We start from the raw sequence: 6,000 nt of genomic DNA, 5'->3' as shown, positions 1-6,000 counted from the left end.
GCCGGGTTTGACCGGGTCATGGGGGGGGGGGGGGGGACGACTTGGGCTGAGAATTTTAATTGATTTTGCCCAAACTGACTTCTTATTCCTTTGTTTTCTTTTCTTTTTACTTCTTTTTTTTTAATTTCTTTCAAATTAAAAATAAAATAATCCTAAATTAATTCCTAATCAATTTATGCTATCCAAATACATTGACTAGCTCTAAATAACAATTACCACAAATAATTAAAACCAAATTAAGGAAAAACTACCAAAATTCAAAATTAAAATTAAAAAGTGCAAAATAAACTACTTTTTTGTGATTTTTCCATTTTTATAAAACAAACTAATTTAACAAAATAAAATTGAATCCTAAATGCAAATGCAATATATTTTTTTTATTTTTATAAATTAAATTAAATTAAACATGCGCAGATAAATGCTAACAATAACAGAAAAATGCTACAAAAATCTACGAAATTGCAAATAATGGGAAAATTCATTTTGTTTTGAATTTGTGGGAGTAATTCATATAGGCAAAAATCACGTGGTCACAGCCGCCCCTCTTTTCTCGGAAACACGAAGTGTTTTCGTGCAAATATAAAGTGAGCGGATACGAGCGATTTTTGCCCATTTGAATACTCCGTGGGAAGCATTTTTTGAAAGATTTGCCGCACCCTGCTTCCGAGGTTGCCTACATATCCTTGTATATAAAGGAATCAGGTCAGTGTAATTCGGGAAGTTTCGGTAGCCGGGACTACCATGAAGCTGTGGTTTCACTGTTGCTGCTGCTGCTGCTAGTGCTTACTGAACCCCTTATTACACCATGTCAAAAATAAAAGAAGCTAGGCTAAACTATGATCTATGAATTACAAGAGCCTATCTATATCTTCAAACTTGATCTTGCAGCTCATGTTGCCATGTTGACTTGTATTCTCTAGGTGAACTTCCTTTGTTGCCGACTTAAATTGTAATTTTGAGATGTTTTCCCTTTTCTTTAGGTGGGCGCCTGATTGCCAAAACTTGAGTTGTATTCCCTTGTTCTCCAGGTGGGCGCCTGATTGCCAAAAATTTGAACTGTATCCCCTTGTTCTCCAGGTGAACGCCTGACTACCAAAAACTTGAATTGTATCCCCTTGTTCTCCAGGTGGGCGCCCGATTGCCAAAAACTTTAACTGTATTCCCTTGTTCTCCAGGTGGGCTCCTGATTGCCAAAACTTTAACTGTATTCCCTTGTTCTCCAGGTGGGCTCCTAATTGCCAAAAACTTGAGTTGTATTTCCTTGTTCTCCAGGTGGGCTCTTGATTGCCAAAAACTTGAACTGTATCCCCTTGTTCTCCAGGTGGGCGCCTGATTGCCAAAACTTNTAATCCTAAGTTAATTCCTAATCAAATTATGCTATCCAATTACATTAACTAGCTCTAAATAACAATTACCACAAATAATTTAAACCAAATTAAGGAAAAACTACCATAATTCAAACTTAAAATTAAAAAGTGCAAAATAAACTACTTTTGTGATTTTTCCATTTTTATAAAACAAACTAATTTACTACTAATTTAACAGTGTAAAATTAAATCCTAAATGCAATATATTTTTTTGTATTTTTATAAATTAAATGAAATTAAACAGGCGCAGACAAATGCAAACAATAACAGAAAATGCTACAAAAATCTACGAAATTGCAAATAATGGGAAAATTTATTTTATTTTGAATTTGTGGGAGTAATTCATATAGGGCAAAAATCACGTGCTCACAGCTGCCCCCTCTTTGCTCGAAAACACGAAGAGTTTTTGTGTAAAGATAAAGTGAGAAGATACGAGCGATTTTTGCCCGTTTGAATACTCCGTGGGAAGCATTTTTTGAAATATTTGACCGCACCCTGCTTCCGAGGTTGCCTACATATCCTTGGCTATAAAGGAATCAGGTCAGTGTAGTTCGGGAAGTTTCGGTAGCTGAGACTACCATGAAGCTGTGGTTTCACTGTTGTTGCTGCTGCTGCTACTGCTTACTGAACCCCTTATTACACCATGTCAAAAATAAAAGAAGCTAGACTAAACTATGATCTACGAATTACAAGAGCCTATCTATATCTTCAAACTTGATCTTGCAGCTCCTGTTGCCATGTTGACTTGTATTCTCCGGGTGAAATTCCTTTGTTGCCGACTTAAATTGTAATTTTGAGATGCTTTCCCTTTTCTTCAGGTGGGCGCCTGATTGCCAAAACTTGAGTTGTATTCCCTTGTTCTCCAGGTGGGCTCCTAATTGCCAAAAACTTGAGCTATATCCCCTCGTTCTCCAGGTGGGCGCCTGATTGCCAAAACTTGAGCTGTATCCCCTTGTTCTCCAGGTGGGCGCCTAATTGCCAAAACTCTAACTATATTCTCTTGTTCTCCAGGTGGGCTCCTGATTGCGAAAAACTTGAGTTGTATTCCCTTGTTCTCCAGGTGGGCTCCTGATTGCCAAAAACTTGAACTGTATCCCCTTGTTCTCCAGGTGGGCGCCTGATTGCCAAAACTTGAACTGCATTCCCTTGCTCTTCAGGTGGGCGCCTGATTGCCAAAACTTGAATTGTATTCCCTTGCTCTCCAGGCGGGTGCTTGATTGCCAAGACTTCAACTTATTCCCTTGCTCTCCAGGTGGGCGCCTGATTTCCAAAACTTGAATTGTATTCCCTTGCTCTCCAGGTGGGCGCCTGATTGCCAAACTTTAAATGCATTCCCTTGCTCTCCAGGTGGGCGCCTGATTGCCAAAACTTTAAGCTTTTCTTCGTGCAATAGGGAAGTTGGTAGTAAGCTTTGAAATCCCTTCTTACTTGCTTAGACAAGGCTGACATTGGACAAGCCTTAGAGAAATAAACCCAAAAGAAATGAAATGCAATGACTTTGAGAGTTAGGAATAAAGAAGAAAATCCAAAACTGGATGACTGTTTGAGGGAAAAAGAAAAGAGACTTATCTGAATGGAGCAGCTGGTACCAATTACCATGACATGCATTTCGGATTAATCAGCCCAATCTATTCAACCAATCACCTTTCGGTTGTCATACTTTGTGCCCCAAGATCTTCATAACCCAATTTCTTTGCCCAATCGCAGACCTTGTTCGGCCTACGGTGCCTTGAAGGGTTTTCACCGACAGACCTCTCTCATTTGTTTATCTCTCAACTCATCGTCGCCTTACGGTGCCCGTGAGGGTTTTCACCAATAAGACTCTCTCATTTTTCATTTTTTCCTGCTTAAACTAGAGTGTTGCCCCTGATACGAATCACCTCTACTTGCTTGACTTGACATCTCTCGAAGACTGATCGGAAGGTCTTTCTTTGGACCGTAATGTGGGCTTTGGATAGGGTTAAAAAGAAAGGGTGTCACAAAAGCTCAAAACAGCTTAAATTGGTTCAAAATTACAACTTTCAGAATTAGATTTCTTACAACAACCACAATTTCTGCCCCAGTTTCTTTGCTTGGGGAATTTGGATTTTATTTTGATGGGACCGAACCGTGAGGCTGCCTACGTATCCTTAAAAGGAATCAGGTCGAACGTAGTTCATGACATAGGAATTGCTTTGTGGTTGTTACTTCTCTTTTTTTTCTTTTCTTTCCCTTTTTCCTTTTCTTTTTCTGTCTTTTCTTTTTTTTCTTTTTCTTTCTTTTCCTTCTTTTTGTCTCTTTTTCTCTCTTTTTCTTTCTTTTCCATTCTTTCCTTTTCTTTTCTCTTCTCTTTTCTTCTTTACTGCTTTGCTGAATTTCGCTACTGATTCCAAAAGAGGGGTATGAAAGGAAATAAATAAGGCTCAAAGGGGTAACAAAGGATAAAGTGTTTAGATAGCAGAACAAAATGCCTTCGTCATTCCAATCTTCAAAACATGCCAAGTACAAACAAACACAATTTAACCAAAGAAATCATACATAATATCTTTTGACCGCATCAGAATTGATAGTCATTTCTACGCATTTGCCTTCTATATCTGTTAAATACAAAGCACCATTGGACAACACTCTCGTTACAATGAACGGCCCCTGCCAATTTGGGACGAACTTCCCTTTTGCTTCAGCCTGATGTGGAAGGATACGTTTTAATACTTGCTGACCCACCTCAAACTTTCGGGGACGCGCCTTCTTGTTGTATGCTCTGCCATTTTCTTTTGATACAACTGGCCGTGACATACTGCCACCAGTCTTTTCTCATCAATCAGACTTAATTGCTCCAATCGGGTTTTGACCCACTCATCAATCTTTGCTTCATCATCACACTCTATTTCTTGGATTATTATTTCAGAATTAGATTGGCTTTTAAAACTTGGCCGAAGATTCCTCATGCATGTCATGTCATTGAAACCAGCGTAAAAGAACTGTACAAAGAAGAAAAAAAATCAAAAATAAAAACTGTCAGGAGTGATGGAAAAGGGAAATTGCATTTCATTGAAAATAAAGGATAACAGTGTTTGTACATCAAACAAGCGAAAAGTAAAAATTTGGGTCACAACCCTGGAATGACCCGAATAGAAAGGAAAACAAAGCAAACTACCAAAACTCCCTCCGAGTAGGGAGAGGAGCGGCTTCCCAATTGCTAAGCTTCACATTCGGCCCGACAAAATGCACCTCTTCATCACCAGAACCTTCCCCAATTTCTACCGTGTTCACTTCATCAAATAGACTTTGGACCCTCTCAAATCAACTCTTCATCAAAGAACACCACAGGCTTTGAAACTGCTGACACCGGACGCTTCACTGCCCCTGACTTGACGAAAGTCCTGAAGAGGTGTGGGATAGGCCTAGAGAGCGACCATGCCTTCTTTTCCAACTTTGTAGCCTTCTTCACATCATCCCCTGTAGGCTTGAACCCCAGACCAAATGTACCCATATTTTCACGTAGAGATACTGGCTGCACGATACCTTGCAAAGATGCGCCCAGACCTTTACCCGGCACAAAACCATACTTCAACATCTCATTAGCTACCATGAAGATCGAAGGTGATAGCCTCGGCCTTGGAATGCATTTTCCTTCAGGAATCTTTTCGACGGATATTGTTTTGAAAGTTTGATAAACTAAAGATCCTTTATCATCTCCAGCCTCAATAAATGGAACAGATGAATCTTCATAAAGGGATAAATCCTCCTCACCATGCACAACTATTTCTTGTTTGTCCCGCTCAAATTTCACCATTTGATGTAGAGAAGATGGCACTGCCTTAGCCGCAAGTATCCAAGGTCTACCCAATAACAAATTATAAGAGGCAACCACGTCTAGCACTTGAAATTTCACACTGAAACCAACTGGCCCTATCACATATTAAAGCATTATATCTCCAGCAGAAGCTTTTCCTTCCCCATCAAAACCTCGAACACATACGCTGTTCATGTGGATTCTTTCGGTGCCGATCTTCAACTTTTGCAAAAAAAGCATCAAAGACATCGGCCACCTAGTAAAAAACCGACAGTCGATGAAGAAAAATGCTTCAATTATGGACATCCCAGTGGGCCCCCTCACATCAGTTTTTCGAGAAAGAAGAAATAAGAATTGCTTTTAACTTCCTATCGGCCCTCTTCTCTGTTCTAGGTCCTTTCCTCACTGAGGACCATGGGCCAATAACTTCAGATACAAAGCATGATTTTTCCAAGACGTGCAAGGCGCCCCCCAGCCTTCCAACGGGAAAGACTTCAACATAAAAGTAAATTTCCGTTCTTCCTGTTCCCGCGGCAGACGTATGCTCAGTTGAAGCTGGATTTAGAAAGGATCAGCAGCGGTGCATATATGATATTTTAAGGACAAGAAATAGTGGATTGAAGAAAGCCCTGTATGGATTGAAGCAATCCCCGAGGGCGTGGTTTGAGAAGTTCAGTAAGGCCATAGTTTAGTTTGGCTACAAAAGGTGTGCTTCTGATCACACACATTTCGTAATAAAGGGTGAGAAAGTGAGCCGGATCATAGTAAATGTTTATAATATTGTGGTCACTGGTGATGATGTTGATGAGATTGCAAGATTGAAGGCTTACCTGAGCCGCACCTTCGAAAGCTCTCTTT

Source organism: Nicotiana attenuata, unplaced genomic scaffold (assembly GCF_001879085.1).
Source record: "Nicotiana attenuata strain UT unplaced genomic scaffold, NIATTr2, whole genome shotgun sequence".
Lineage (NCBI taxonomy): Eukaryota > Viridiplantae > Streptophyta > Magnoliopsida > Solanales > Solanaceae > Nicotiana > Nicotiana attenuata.
Note: the sequence above shows the minus strand (reverse complement) of the source record.